General features: G+C 43.1%; 1 long non-coding RNA gene across 1 annotated transcript in view; it reads right to left on the bottom strand.

Moving 5' to 3' along the window:
* Positions 1 to 14,374: 14,374 nt before the first annotated feature.
* LOC308676947 overlaps positions 14,375 to 16,289 on the bottom strand; it is a 46,602-nt gene continuing 44,687 nt past the window's right edge. Inside the window, exon 5 of the long non-coding RNA XR_014028387.1 lies at positions 14,375 to 14,642. This is a non-coding gene — a long non-coding RNA (uncharacterized lncRNA). The remainder of the gene's footprint in view (positions 14,643 to 16,289) is intronic.

Raw genomic sequence — 16,289 nt, 5'->3', positions numbered from 1 at the left:
TTCTCCCAGAACCCAAAGACCATCTTACATATATGCTTTTATTCTCCTAGGTCCACATCTGAAATATATGGCTAATAATACTGCAGTCTCCTTATGTTATTAAAAATTAAGAACACAAGTAAAGCCCAGATGGTTTGTCCAAGCTAGACTTTTATTATTAGCACTAGCAAATAAATGTTTTAGAAAAACCCACAAACAGGCTACAAATTCAATAACATGTTCAAACTCATCCCCCCCCGCTCCCCAATAGTAGTGAGAAGTCTTCTCAAGAGATACAGCAGAAAGCCATCCTCGCAGATAGGCGCTTCTGCTTTTTGAGTTTAGCTAAGCCCTTTTAGGCCTGAATTGCTCTCATGATACTAGCAAATCCCATAGTTAAGCTCTCTGCTGGAGAAATAAAAGTAATTTTTCCGCCTCCTGAATCTTCTATCGTTCAGCTGCCTTAATAACCTTGTCCTTCCTCAAACCATATTCCAATCATTCCATATGTTTCTGTTGTGCCCTCCTGACCTGTTTTACTAAAGATTTTTTCCTAAGAACTCTTAATGCTGTCACCGTTCCTCAGCTGTTCCAACTTCCTGAGTGATCTTTTGTGCTTTAAAGCTGTATTTCAAGTGTGATCGTACCATATGCGTTTGGAAAAGTGTGATAACATTGGAGGTGTAGTTTTTGGGTTAATCCCAAACTTGACATCTGCCTTTTTCATAATAGCCCTTTTCAGTGTTTTTACTGAATTATATACCAGCCCCAAAATGTTTTGTTGCTAGCTCAGTCTCCATCAGTGTACAAATGATATTAGTGTTATGTCCGGTGCTGCGACAGATGACTCGGAGACAAGGTTGGGGTTATTCCACTTTATTATACTACACGTGGCCGAACTGGCCTTGCTTGCCCAGGTTGCCCTTATATGCCCAGCATCAGCCTGACGCTAGCCAACCCGCTGGCCCCGATCTCCCGCCTTGCTATGGTCACCCAACCCGGTGTCCAGGAATTCCCGCCGGCCAGGTGGGCCAATCAGGTGTCAGGGCAGGTGCCTACAGAACACCCCTTTCCCCCCAATTGTAAGCTAATCTATACCCTGTTGCTCATACGCCCCCCTGATTCACTCTCTTATATAATCCCTTAGGTATGCCGGAGGCTTGTGTACCCTGGCAGGGTATCTACCAGGTGGACTGTCTGGCCTAGCCTCCCTTCCCTGGACTGGCCTCGTTGACACTGGCTGCTCCCCCTTCTGCAGGTGACCCACTGGCTGCAAGATTTTGGTGAGTTCTCTTGGCACTGTCTCAGTGACTGGATCTGATGGTAGTCCCTGGCAATCCGGTCTCTGGTGGTCCGGCTATGCCCGTAGTGTTAGGCAGGGGTGTCCAAGCTGGGAGTGGTTCGGTGTGTGTGTTACTCTGCTGCTGCTGTGTGTCTCTGGTTGCCTGAGGGGTATTCTCTGGGGCCCTTTTCCTGAGTTGGTCAATGTGTCTCCTGACCTGGCATTCCCCTTCCCCTTCCATGATGTAAGATAGCGGTCCCAGCCTGTCCACAACCACTCCCTGTGACCACTTATCCCCCTGGCCGTAGTTCCTGGCCCACACTAAATCCCCTATGTTCAATGATCTGGCGGTGTAGTCTTGTTCTGTATCAACCGTTGCCCTATCTGGGTGGAGTCTATCTAATTTGGTTGTGAGTCTCCTACCCCACCTCATTTCCGCTGGGCTTTTTCCCGTTGCTGTGCATGGTGTTGTGTGTTGTGCCAGCGAGAACTGAGCCAGTCTCTGGTGCCAGTCACCTACAATGATCCTGCGTAGTGCTTCTTTGGTTGATCTCACGTTCCTCTCTGCCAATCCGTTGCTGGAGGGATGGAAGGGTGCCAATGATGCATGTCTAATCAAGTTGGCCTTGAGGAAGTCCTGAAATTCAGTAGAGGTGAATTGAGGCCCATTGTCTGATACAATTACGTCAGGTAACCCATGAGTGGCAAAGAGTCCCCTCAGCACCTGTATTGTTTTGGCTGATGTCATGCTCTTGACAGGTACCACCTCTAACCACCGGGAATGGCTGTCAACCACAACTAAGAATGTTTGTCCCTGGAATGGCCCTCTGTAATCTATGTGTATTCGGGACCAGGGGTTGTGTGTTGCCTCCCACCTGTGTACTGGTGTATGGGCTTGTTCAGGCCTAGACCTCTGGCACTGGTAGCACCCTGCTACCCGCTCCTCTATGGCTTTGTCTAATCCTGGCCACCATAGGTAACTCCTGGCCAGAGCTTTCATACGCACTATCCCCTGGTGCCCTTTGTGCAGTTCGCTTATGACCTTATTCCTTAACTTCTCTGGTACTATTACCCTGTTTTCCCATAAGAGGCATCCTAAGTGTGATAACATCTTGTCCCTTCGCATGAAATAAGCCTGGAATTGTGGTCCCGGATTTTCCCTTTGCCACCCCCCTTGGACCCACATTGCTACTCTGCTTAGTACTGGGTCTCTGTTGGTGGCGTTGGCGATGTCCTTGGCTGTAAGCAGACATTCAGGGAGTTCTTGTATTGTGAGAATTTGCCCAGCTGGTGCTGGGTCTGCGTCTGTTTCTGGTAAGGGTAACCTGCTTAATGCATCAGCATGGCCCATTTCTTTCCCAGGTCTATATTTGATGGAGAATGTGTATGCTGATAGGAATATTGACCATCTCAGCATCCTTGGGGACATTATTTGTGGAGTTTGTCTGTCAGTTGTGAACAGCCCCAGGAGTGGTTTGTGGTCGGTGAATATTGTGAAATTCCTACCATATAGGTCATCGTGAGAAGGAAGGAAGGACTCACTGGAGAAGAGCCTAATGCTGGGAAAGATCGAGGGCAATAGAAGAAGGGGACGACAGAGAATGAGGTGGCTGGATGGAGTCACTGAAGCAATAGGCGTGAGCTTAAATGGACTCCAGAAGATGGTAGAGGACAGGAAGGCCTGGAGGAATGTTGTCCATAGGGTCGCGATGGGTCGGACACGACTTCGCAGCTAACAACAACAACAACAACAAGGTCATCGTGGAATTTCCTTACTCCTGCCACGATTGCTAACGCCTCTTTATCAATTTGGGCGTAGTTGCGTTCTGCCTTGGTCAAGGTTCTGGAGTAATATGCTATGGGTCTTTGTTCCCCATCACTATCCAGGTGGCTGATCACTGCCCCCACCCCATATGGTGATGCGTCACATGCTAAGCATATGGGCTTCCCCTCAATGAAATGGGTGACTGTGGACCTACTTGATAGTATTTCCTTCAGTGTTTCAAAACTTCTTCTGTGTTGTTCCTGCCACTGCCACGTGGCTTTTTTTTATCCAGCAGCCTGTGCAGAGGTTCTGCTATGGCAGCTTTGTGAGGCAGGAACGCATGATAGAAATTTATGAGACCCAAAAATGCTTGTAGCTCTGCCTTATTTTTGGGTGCTGGGGCTGATTTGATTGCTTTTATTTTTTCCTCTGTTGGATGTATACCCTGAGCATCAATTCTGTATCCTAAAAACTCAGTGGATTTTACTCTAATGGAGCATTTTTCCTTTTTTAATTTGAGCCCTGCTGCTCTGAATCTCCCCAGTACCTTTTCTAACCTTTCAGCTAGTACTTCCTCAGTTTCCCCTGCTATCAGCACATCATCAAAGTAAGGGCACACCCCAGGTATACCTTTCAAAGTCCTCTCCATGACCTCTTGAAATATGCCTGGGGCTGCTGCTATGCCAAATTGTAATCTGTTGACTCGGAACACCCCCTTGTGGGTGACTATCGTTTGTGCATCAGCCACTACTCTGGTAACTGTTAATTGCAAGTACGCTTGCGCCAAATCCAATTTAGCAAAGATGGCGCCGTTCTGGATGGTCACGAGGACCTGTTTCACCGTCGGGACAGGGTAAGCATGCTGATTTAAAGCCCGGTTCAGAGTGGCTTTATAGTCGGCACATATCCTCACGTCACCATTGGGTTTGAGAGGGGTGACAATAGGCGTTTTCCAGGGTCCCCCTTCTACTGGTTCCAGTACTCCCTGGCCCACTAGCCTGTCTAGCTCGGCCTCTATCTTTTGTTTAAGGGCGAAGGGGACTCTCCTAGTCTTAATTCCTATGGGGAGTACTGTGGGGTCTAAGTTAAAATTAATGGGTGGGCCCCTGTATTTTCCTAGCGTTCCGTCAAAAACGTCTGTGTAACTATTGCAGACGGACTCTAGGGTTCAGTGCTGTACCAAGTTAATTCCCCCGACCCAGATGCCTAATGGCTCGAACCAGTTGAGATCAATTAAGCTGGCCCTCTGTCCCTCTGTTACTAATAGCTCTAGTGGCCCCTTAAACTTCTTAAAACAGACTTCAATGGTGACTATTCCCCTCACTTTAATGGGTGTCCTTTGGAAATCTGCTAATTGAATGTGTGTGTGTTTAATGTGGACCTGTCACCCGCTTCTTGCCTCGATCCGTGCCAACATTTCCCCCGAAATTATGCATACCGCCGCCCCTGAGTCTACCTCCATTCTGCAGGGGATGCCCTGCAGATGGACTTCAATTTTTAATTTGAGGCTAAGCACTTGGTTGACAGCCTCAACCTTTCCCCGGTTAGGGGTTTGTGCCTGTGGCCTTCGGGTCTCTTTGCCACTATCGCAGGGGGTTACCTTACCTGTGTCCCAGGTGTCGATGTCATGGAGGTTTTCGCGCGGTTTGCTTCTGCAAGTCACTTGGATGTGGCCGGTTTTTCCGCAGTTTCTGCATTTCGCGTTACGGAACCTGCAGCCTGCTCGGGGGTGATTTCCCCCACAGCTTCCACATTTGGACTCTGGGTTCCTTTGTCTGTTCGGGCCTTCCCTCAGCGATTTGGTTTGCTGGGACATTGGTGGCCTTCTGTGCCGGTCAGTGTCATCGGGTCGGTTCGTTCCTGCGGTGGCTCTTCCGAATCGTCGGGTGATTTTGTCGATGTCAGTCTCCCATGGATAGTCCTCCACCCCACCGTCCACAAGGCACTCTTGGTGGATGGATCCGACCACGCCATTGCTGTTGTGGGGGGGTCACGTTGTCTGGTGGCTTCATACGTTAGTAGTTCGTCCAGGACTTCTTGCAGGTTTCCTGTGGGCTTTGCTATAATTCTATTCTGCAATTGTTCGTCTCGCAGCCCAAGGATCACTCTGTCCCTGATCCGCACTTCTAAGTTATCGTACTTGCATCGGAGTGCGGCTTCCCTCACAGCGGCCACGAACTCCGTTATGGACTCCCCGTTTCTGGTTCCGACATTCAAAAATCCTCCTCCAGAAAAGCTCGGAATGCTTGGGGGTAAAATGCTCCCGTAGCTTCCCCAAAAGGTCTGCGTACGACACGCTGGCGACTGTCGCTGGCTGGCATAACCCCACGGCGACCCAGTATACCGGCATTCCGCTGATTGTCAGTAACGCTGCTGCCTTTTTCCAGTCATCGGTTATGCCGTTTACCAGCATGTATCCCTCGACTTGGCCGACGTACTCTTCCCAGTCTTCTGGGTGCCTTGGGTTGAATTCTCTTATTGAGCTGACCTGTGCCATTCTCGATCCTTGTGTCCGCGATTCCGATGCCGCTGGACTAGGCTCTTGTTGCGCTGCTGACAGCTCTTTGAATTTCCTGCTCCACGCGCTTCCGCTCTCGCGTCCTTTTCTCTGCTGCGCTGCCGCGATCCCACCTTCGTCGCCACTGTTATGTCCGGTGCTGCGACAGATGACTCAGAGACAAGGTTGGGGTTATTCCACTTTATTCCACTCCACGTGGCCAAACTGGCCTTGCTTGTCCAGGTTGCCCTTATATGCCCGGCATCAGCCTGACGCTAGCCAACCCGCTGGCCCCAATCTCCCGCCTTGCTATGGTCACCCAACCCGGTGTCCAAGAATTCCTGCCGGCCAGGTGGGCCAATCAGGTGGCAGGACAGGTGCCTACAGAACAATTAGGATTTTTTTTTGTCCTAAACACATCTTATTAACTTCATTTCAATTTAAGATTTCATATCCATTCCTCCATAATGGAAAATTCTTTGTGCAATTCATTTTGGCCATTTTCATTGTTGATTCCTAACTCCAGATTGCATGCTAAAATCCATTTTTTATAATTTATTTTTTCATTACTGCCTTTCTGTATATCACCTCATATGAAGAACTTTATATCTTCTCATCTTTTCTATTACCTATTCTTTTAGCATCTTGATTATCACTCTGTTGTTTAAATGTTAAGATTTATGTTGTTTTTATTTAGCATGAGTATCACTGAGTGTTGTATCTTATAATTATTGTATTTTATGATTTATCATTGGTTGCTTGTATGTACACTGAGAGCTTATGCACTGGAGACAAATTCCTTGCATGTCCAATCACACTTTGGCTCTATTCTATTCTATTCTATTCTATTCTATTCTATTCTATTCTATTCTATTCTATTCTATTCTATTCTATTCTATTCTATTCTATTCTATTCTATTCTATTCTATTCTATTCTATTCTATTCTATTCTATTCTATTCTATTCTATTCCATATTCTACTCTACTCTACTCTACTCTATTCTTCCATGTGAATTTATCTGACTATGCTACTTTATAAGTATCCTAAAACCAAGTATGTTTCCTTGTTACATGTAGGAAAAACAGGCTGGTAAATCGGATTAGCATTGAATTGCCTAGAGAATCTTCTCTGAGATTGTTGATGGGTTATTCAGTAAGGGATCTTTTTTATGCATTTATATGCACTTTGCCTCACTGCCCTTTGTAAGCAAGATCTTTCAGAAAATGAAATGTGAATTGAAGATTAACATTTGAAACCACCATTTTCAACTAACTGAACATCACTTAAGATGAACCTGGTTTTAGAGGCATCAATTTTCAGCTGCCAGAGTCTTCAGCTAAAGTTCCTTTCGGAAGCTTAATTGCATCTTGCAAGGAAGCTTAGAATAGAAAATTAGCACCACTGCAGGAGACAACATCATTAAGTCACAGCAGGTCCCATTGATCTGGCTGCAATGTTTTCAGGAGCTATTGGTTAACAGGTCAAAGAAACAGCTCCACTGACATCTATGGAGTGGGCCTGCTGGGATGTGAATTTAATCCACTCCAGCATGTTTCCATGTATCTTTAGATGTGTGAGGCTTATCATCTGGAAGATATTAGTCATAATGTTGATTGATTGATTGATTGATTGACTGACTCCTATGTGCCATCAGGTTGTTCTTGAGTCCTACTGAACAGGCAGATTTTCTTCATGATGATCTAACCCTAACCAGTTCTTTCAGATTTTCCAATGGTGCTCAATAGCCACTAGAACTATGTCCATCTCCCTTATTACTGGTTGCTCTCTTTTTCTCTATCCTTCTCCTTTTCCTAATATTAGAACCATTTCCAAAGAGCTGGGTCTTCACATAAACAAAGAGTCCAAGTACGATATACTGAGCTTGGTCCTTTACACCTTGACTCTGGGTTGATTTGTTTGATGATTCATTGTTTCTTGGTTGTCCATGGTATTCTCAGATGTCTTCTCCGACATCAAAGTTCAAAACTGTCAATACTCTTCCTATCACGTTTCCTCAAAGTCCAGCTGTGATTTCCATAGAGAATACTTTGCAAAATTCTGACATCATGGCATCTGTAAATCTTTTTTCCAGGGCCTTCATGGCTGCTCTATATTTCATGATTGCTTGTTCCTTTACTGCTGATGGTTGATCCTTAAAGGTAGAAGCTATTTACCACCTTGATATCTTTTTTTTTTATTTAAAAAGTTTTACAGTACATTTTAACTTTATCAATCCCCCCTCCCCCACCCCTATCTAACCCTCCCTATCCCTCTCCCCCATTCCCCCCTCCCCCCCCCGACTTCCCAGAGCTAAATACAGGGTATAAAAACAAAAAACAAACATAAGCATCCATATGCTATCTACAATAAACTATTAATTCTATCACCCTCTAGCTCATATAAAATGATTACAAACAATATTAATATTACGGATAAGAAAAAAAAGAAGAAAAACAGAAGAAGGAGCTTTACTCAAATACAAAATAAAATTTCTTAGTCCCATATTATCATATTAATTTTTAAAAGAAAAAAACTTTCATCTACTATTTACCTCTAATTTCTAAACAAATTCTCAATTACGCGCCAAAAGCGCCTATCTCTATTAACCTTATTAATCTCCCACCAAACTGAACTATGATCAAAAATAGTTCTTGCATATATCACACCAAATGTCTCACAATTCCAGATCATCCTTGAATTCAAATAAAAAGAAAATTTAGGCAATCTAGCATGACTCATAACACACTTAAAAAAAAGTTTTTTAAAAAATTTTTTTTATAATCCAATTAAGTACCCTTTATGTATAGTAAGTTAAAAAAAAAGTCAACTTATTGTTAATTAGGAGCTTGCGTACCCAATCTTAAATTCAGAAAATACTTTTGATCCATAACCCTAATATACGTTTCTTGCAACCAAAAACATCAGTCTTAAATTGTTTTAAATATTGAAAGACTTTCTTTCTCCTCTATGATGAATTTAATCCACTGAGATTCTAAATTAGAGATTTAGTCACCAATCTTGACGCCCCAAAGCTTTTGGAGCATGTCTGAAATGGCCCCTGTGACTTCTTTAGACCGCGCCCCTTCCACAGCTTCACTGTAAGTACGCTTTGGAGATTCCATAACTTTCTGCTGGTCTTGCTCTTGCTCTCGTCTCGCTCGTCTTAAGGCGGCACGCGACATCCTCTGCTCTCCAACAGCAGCCGATGAAACTGTAACTTGATCCCCTCCAACACCATTCTCCTCTGTCTGTCCATCTGCAACATCTTGAGGTTTTCCCTCGCCATATCCTTTTGCAGCTTCCAGAAGTGATAGGGGGGTTGCTTTTAACACGTTGCTATAAAAATCACGTGCCTGGGCCACAGTAACCAGACGATGTCTTTTACCTTCATGCATCACCACCAGTCCAACTGGAATCTCCCATCTGAACTTGATATCACATTTCTTAAGTTCCTGTGTAAGAAATGCAAAATCTTTCCTTCTCCTTAAAATCTTTGAAGGAATCTCTTTTAAAACCAAAACTTCTTGCTCGGCAACTACCAATTTAGTATCATAAGCAGCTTGAATAACTTCATCTCTAATTACTCTCTTTGTAAAATAGACCACCACATCTCTGGGTAACTTCCTCTGTCTTGCAATCCATGAATTTACATGAAAAATTTTATCCATGCTTCCCTCAATTTCAGATGCTGGCTGGCCCAATACCACTTCCAAAGCCTCAGAGATCAGCTGCTTTAAATCTTCTTTAGGATTCTCTTTTAAGCCCCTTATTCTAATAGCATACTGCATCTGATAGTACTGAACAAGGCTCAATTCTCCGTCCATTTTATCCCTTATATTTTCATTCTCTAATACCTTTACTTCTAATATAGTTCCTTTGACTGAGATCCTTCACTTTTTCCTCCAGCTGTTGCACACATTCAGCTACACTTTCAATTATAGACAGCATGTCTACCCTCATTGCTTTAAACTTCTCTTCCATCTTCTTCTCCAATTTCTCCTCCAGCTTTTTCAGCTTTTCATCCATCATATCAGACATTAGTTGTGAATGCTTTTCAAAAGCATCTTGTAAATCCTTAAGCGTCAATGCCGAAGGAGGTGCAGAAGAATGCAAAGCTTGCAACGAGGTCTGCTGCACCGGGGAAGACCCCGCACTCCGAAGAGCTTTAGAAGTTTTGGGCGCCATCTTTCCCCACTTTCACTTGTTGCGCACTTTCACTTTAAAGCTACAAAATCCATTGAACTAGAGAGTAAAAATAAAAGTCCACTTCACCATGACCTCCTGTACCGCTCTGCCTGCATCTTGATACTCAAGAGTATTTCCTTCTGGCAGGGGTGGTTGCTAACGCCTGGCTCTGCTCCAAAAATCACGGAGCAGAGACGCTGCGCAGCTCGGAGCAACCCAGGCTTCGGGGGAGCTCGATCCTTCAGCCGCCCAAACTCTCAGCTCAGGCGGCCCCGGAGAGCTCAACCCCTACCTGGGGCCTCACCCCCTCCTCTTCTCCCGAGGAGGGGGCTTCAAATCCATCTAAACAGCTGATCGGCGCTGTTTATGATGGATAAACACAGCTGCGGAGCGGACAGCCCGGAGACAGCTGTCTTCGGCGCCGCGTCGCCACCTTGATATCTTATTTGCCAATTCTAAGGCTGGTGGTTCTATGTGTTATCATTAATTTGGTCTCCTTGAAATTCATTTTTAACTCTACTTTTGTCACTTTGCTCCTTAACTTTTATTATTAGAGTTTGCAAATGTTTTTTGACTATCAGCATAGTGTCATCAGTATAGTGGTTACTGACGTTCTCCAACGTTTCCCAGTGATAACAGACTTGGGGATTCTCCTTAAGAGTTTACTTCTTTTAAGGATAGCTACACATGGGAACTTAATGTGAATCAATTGAGATCTTTATGTCTTTTTTCCCCACCAGTGTTATACATAAAATTGTAAGACGCTAGAGGCAGAGATCTGCCTTATTATATTGGAGGAGTAACTCAGAAAGTAGTTCCATTGCCTTTGGTTAAAAAAAGAGTTTAACTGAAAATTATATTTGATGGTATTTATCTTATTTTACAGTATTGATACACTCCCCAAAACATCATTTTTGCATTAAAAAAACCATTGGCTACCTGCATTAATTACCCCTTGAAGAACTTTTAAAACAACACTTTTCTTTAAAATAGCAAATTTGTCCTATATAACTCATGTTTTAATTACTATACCACACTGCTTTCACTTTAATTGCTACTCCATTTCTTTCTTTTTCTTTCCTTTTCTTCCCTTCTTTTTCCCCCTATTAAAACAGCAAGGAAAGACCAGTTAGAAGTCCAAGGGCTACACTGGACTTAATCTATACACTACTAAAACTCTCATCATGATCTTTAACAGGCTGAAATGGTGCATCATAGGGTAACCATTTTTAAATCAAGATACCTCAAATGAGCTGATTTGCAGAATGTGTCCATAATCACTCCCAGGGGAATGAAATTTGAGGAAGTTGGGGCTGTATCAGTGCTCCTGGCTGCTTCTGGGCTGCTTCTGTAGTCACATGATTTTCATTTTCAATGCTCCATGACAGTTTCCCAGCCAGTTGTGAAATCCTTCATTCCTTCTGCCATCCATCAGAAGATTTTTACTTGTCTGATGGGAAGGGAAAGGAATGGAAGATTTCCATGTGCCCAAGGAAACTCAATGGGGAAGCCATCAGGTGCTCAGAAATTCCTCCTGCTCCTCCTACTTTTTTGCCTTGCCTTGATCATTTTATTTCTCTAAAGAAATATCTCTGAAATGATAACCCAATGGAGCAGTTGTCTAGAGATTTTATTTATATATTTATTTGATTTATATACCGCCCTTCTCCCGAAGGACTCAGGGCGGTGTACAGGGTAATAAAAATAAGAATACAGGATACAAGATTTAAAGTTAAATGATTGTGCCCAATGTAGTAAGTTAGTTAAAAATGATGTTAAAACCCCAAACCCATCAGACCAGGCTGGCTTGTTCGAATAGATAAGTTTTTAGATCACGCCGGAAGGAGCGAAGGTCGGGGGCCATCCGTAGTTCAGCCGGTAAGCGGTTCCAAAGGATTGGTGCGCCCACCGAGAATGCTCTCCCCCTGGGGGTCACCAGCCGACATTCTTTAACCGTGGTACCCTGAGGAGGCCCTCTCTGTGGGAGCGTACAGGACGGAGGGAAGTTGACGCCGGCAGTAGGTGCTCCCGTAGGTAATCCGGACCCATGCCATGTAGGGCTTTGTATGTCATCACCAGCACCTTGAATTTCACCCGGAAGGCAACTGGAAGCCAATGCAGCTCACGGAGCAGAGGTGTAACATGGGAGTATCGGGAGACCCCCAAAAGAACTCGCGCGGCTGCATTCTGTACCAGCTGAAACTTCTGAGTGGTCCTCAAGGGCAGCCCCATGTAGAGAGCATTGCAGTAGTCTAAACGAGAGGTCACAAGTGCATGAGTGACTGTACGCAAGGCATCCAGGTCCAGATAGGGTCGCAACTGGCGCACCAGACGAACCTGGGCGAAGGCCCCTCTAGTCACAGCTCCTATATGGTCTTCTAAGGAGAGCTGTGAATCTAAGAGGATACCCAAATATCTAAGTTCTGCTATCATTTTTTTAATCATGTTTGAAAAGAGCAGCATTGGATGGTGGCTTTTCTGCTCTCTCAAGGAAACATCCATCAATCTACCTAGAGCAATCCAGTTATATTAGCTGGAAGATATGTATATGTAGCAACATTTCCCCCTACAGTCAAGCAAGGAGCTCACAATTTTGCTTAAACTAGAAAGTATTGTTCTCTAAGCTTTAGTTATGCTGCCACACACTCTTAAAGTTCAGCTGGCTCGTATGAAGCTAAAGCTGATGAAGAATCTTGATTATATTGGAAAGAGGAGTTTCCAATAAGGAGTTTTACATCTCTTTCTGCTTCCAATATTCCAAGTTGCAATAGAAGGCATTGAGATAAACTTCTGATTTTTTAAAACAAAAATCATGGAAAGAGCCTCCCAGAAAAACAATCTTGCACAGTATGTTTGATTCAATTAAGGGAGCATTTGAGGAACCAGAAGAATTTGTGTTATTTTCATACACCTGCAATACATCCACAGCTAGATGTGCCCAAATTAGTTAACAATAAATCTAGAAGCTTGGGAACTTTAAGATAGGTAGACTTCAGCTTGAGTAAATTTAAGGAAATTCAAGTTTATTTACATAAACGGTGAGATTCAGAGAAGCAGCATTTCCCCCCCCCCCTTTAATAGCTTTATAAGAAAGGAAATACCGACAGATAAAGTTGGTCATGAAGTAGGGATATTTTGAATGCAAAAACAAATGCCTCAAGATTCCTGCAATTTTCCATTAGGTCATTCTACTGACCCATTAAAGGCAACCAACTTGGGAACACAATTTTGTTTTGTTTCAGAATTTAACACCATTCTGGTTTTTAACTCTATAAATTAGGGACAACCTTGACAACTTTAAGACCTGTGGACCAGCTCCCGGGATTCCTCAGCCAAATATGCTGGCTGGGGCATTCTGGAAGTCCATAAGTTTGAAAGTTGGCAAGATTGGACACCTCTGTTATAAACAGATGGAAAAACTTACAAGCACCACTAGGTAGACCGCACTAGGGAATGAACTTTAAGGAAAGCTTAAATTATTTTCTTTGCAATTAATTATAGTAACAGAATTTTATCTGTCTGATCATGCTGGATTTCTTCTCCCCCATCTTATACTTTAGGGAATTGGGCATGCATCTGCCTGAGCTGCTTCCAATTTACCTTGTTCTGGATTTTTAAAAATGCATCAGTTTCCTTTTGCCCAGGAATAGAATCCCTGCCCTGTTTTCTGTGCATCAATTAATTAACAAAGAGCAAGATTCTTAAAAAAAATGTTAAAAGGATTTTCAATCTGATTCTGAGCCGGGTTATCGAATGAAGGATGCAGAACATGTACTCAGATTATTCAGAAAGCTAGACAGCAAAATGGAAGTTTAGCAATTTGAAGGTGGCCATGAAATCTGAATGCTGAGGGTAGTAACATTTATAATAACAGTGGGCTTTGATTGTGAGGTGTGTGTCAGCTGAGGTGTTTTGCCCTGTAGTCCAGTGAGGAAACATCATATCTTGTCCTGCGGGATTGATCTTTTCCAGGCATAGAATTTTATGAGAGGTGTAGTGTTGGAGATTTGGGCAAGGGTCTAGCAGTAGGGAGCAGTCTTATGATTAGGATATTTCCCTATCTTGATGGGATTTTGTTAGAAGAAAATATCTGTAGTTCAGCAGTGAACTGTGAACTCCTTGGTGCACTCTGAGCGTGCTGATTTTCTTGAAGACGTTTCATTATCAAACTAGGTAACATCATCAGTGCAGGAGGGGATTTTGCTTCCTGAATGACTTGCTGCTATCAGCTGACTTCCTCAGGAGACATGTTTTGTCAATTTCACCCTACATAGGATGAAAAGGTTTCTATAAATTTGTGTATGGGTCAGGGGAGGCTATTCCATCCTGTGGAATGGATGGAAAAGGGAGTGACCTGGGTGAAGTGTGTGCGTTTTCTTTCTACAAAAGCGTGGCTGAGGCTGTCATTGCAACCTTCTTAATCCCCTGGACACTCCCACAGTGCTCCCTGCTGTTAACTATTAAAACAGGGAGAAAAAGTACTCAGTCTTCCTCCAAACTTCTGCAGCTCCTAAAGTCACAAAACAGTGATGCTAGAATTGCACCCCAAGAGTTTGGAACTGTGCAAATATTCAATATATTCCCAGTTTCAGTGAAGAAGGAGCTGTTGCAAAGTATATGCTTTTTCCTAACTTGACAAGACGCACACACAGGCCTGTTGCTGGCATCTTTATTCTTTGTTGAAAAGCAGAGTAACAAATTCCTCATGGTCTATTGCTAGTTTCAACCTTGCTTATTTAACCTGCATAGGTGAGAAGAGATACAAAGAAGGCAGTCTGCCCCAAATCCATTGTGGTTGTGGAAGAGCTTGGAAAGATTGCAAACACTTTCTTTCCCTCCTTTTCCCCAACATCAACACAGCAGAGTTGCCAATGCAGCTGCAACCTTGAATCTTGAACTGCAGATGGGCGTCACCTAGTGGATGTGGCAGTACCTGGAGACGGCAAAACAGAAGAGAAAGAACAGGAGAAGATAATAAAATACAACATCCTGCAAACAGAAATAGAATGATTGTGGTGGTAAGTGCAAGTATAGGTCGTAAGTTGCTTTTTCATAACTTTGAACCATTGTTAAATGAACAGTTATAGGTAGAGGAACTCTATAAAGTACAGAGAGCATACAATATTGATATAGTAACTGTAATTAGCATAGTGATACAGAAATAATAGCAACAGACTAGGAAATAGTATAGAGAGAATTGAAAATACTCACATGTAGATTTGTAAGTTTCATTATTTTATTCTTATATCTTTTTCCCCCCTTCAAAATAAAACATCTTCCCAATCCTTTTTGGGAGATAGAAGAAACTATTGCCTAGGGTCCAGAAATTTTGTGCCTTTTTTGAGTCAATATAATTGGTTATAGTTTTAAAAAGAACAATAGAACAACAACAACAACAATAATAGGAACTGCTTCCATCCTGCAATGATATCTATAATACCATCAAACATCCACATCTGCCTATCCCAGATCCTTGGTAAGGATAGGTAGACAAAAAACGCCATATCCAATCTGAACATCTGACTGATTGTGCGATGATTAATGATGATGATGATGGAAGGGACCTTGGAGGTCATCTAGTCCAACCCCCTGATCAGGCAGGAAACCCTATACCATTTCAGATAAATGGCTGTCCAGTCTCAGCTTGCAACTTCGACTTACAACCACATTTGAGCCCCAAATTTATGTTGTTAAGTAAGAAATTTGTTACATGAGTTTTGCCCCATTTTACGACTTTTCTCACCACATTTGTTAAGTGAATCACTGCAGTTCTTAAATTAGTATTATTGTTGCAATATGGAGAATCTGGCTTCCCCCATTGACTTTGCTTGTCAGAAGGTCACAAAAGGTGATCACATGATCCCAGGACACTGCAATGGTCATAAATGTGAGTCAGTTGCCAACTTTCTGAATTTTGATCACGTGACCGTTGGGATGCTGCAACGGTCATAAGAGTGAAAAACGGTCATAAGTCACTTTTTTCAGTAATGTTGTGGCTTTGAACAGTCACTAAATGAACTGTTATAAGTCAAGGACTAGCTATATTCTACATTTCCTCTAACCTTTTAACATACAGGTAGTCCTCAACTTATGACCTCAATGGAAATGCCAGTTATGGTCCTAAGTTGTGATGGTTGTAAAGCAGGTCATCGTGTGTCCAAATCAGTGCTATTAGTATTATTTTTTTGGTTAGTGGTTGTTAAGTAAACTCATTGTTCACCAGGTGGCTTTTTTTCCCCTGGAAACCAGAACATGGACCATGATTCAACCATACCCGTTGGCTTGTTGTTGCTACGGTACAAGAAACTTTGGACTCTAAAGAACACTGGGGGTCCATGTTGGCAGGATGGAAAATGGATTAAGTGGGTTTGGAGGATCTTTCTCACGAGCCCAGAATTGGAATGAAGATGGAAGAAAACTTGAAACTACCAAACATCCAGACCAGCATCAGCTGCATTTTATTATTGGAATCAGAAAGGTTGGGACATGAACACGAACAGGATGACCATCTAGAAGAAGACTTAGAGAAGAAATATCTCATGAAGGGAATGCCTTCACCTTTCCCACTTTTTTAGCTTCA

Source organism: Vipera berus (assembly GCF_964194415.1).
Source record: "Vipera berus genome assembly, chromosome: Z".
In the NCBI taxonomy this organism is placed as follows: domain Eukaryota; kingdom Metazoa; phylum Chordata; class Lepidosauria; order Squamata; family Viperidae; genus Vipera; species Vipera berus.
The sequence above is the reverse complement of the archived record's forward strand: the minus strand, read 5'-3'. Positions and strand labels throughout refer to the sequence as shown.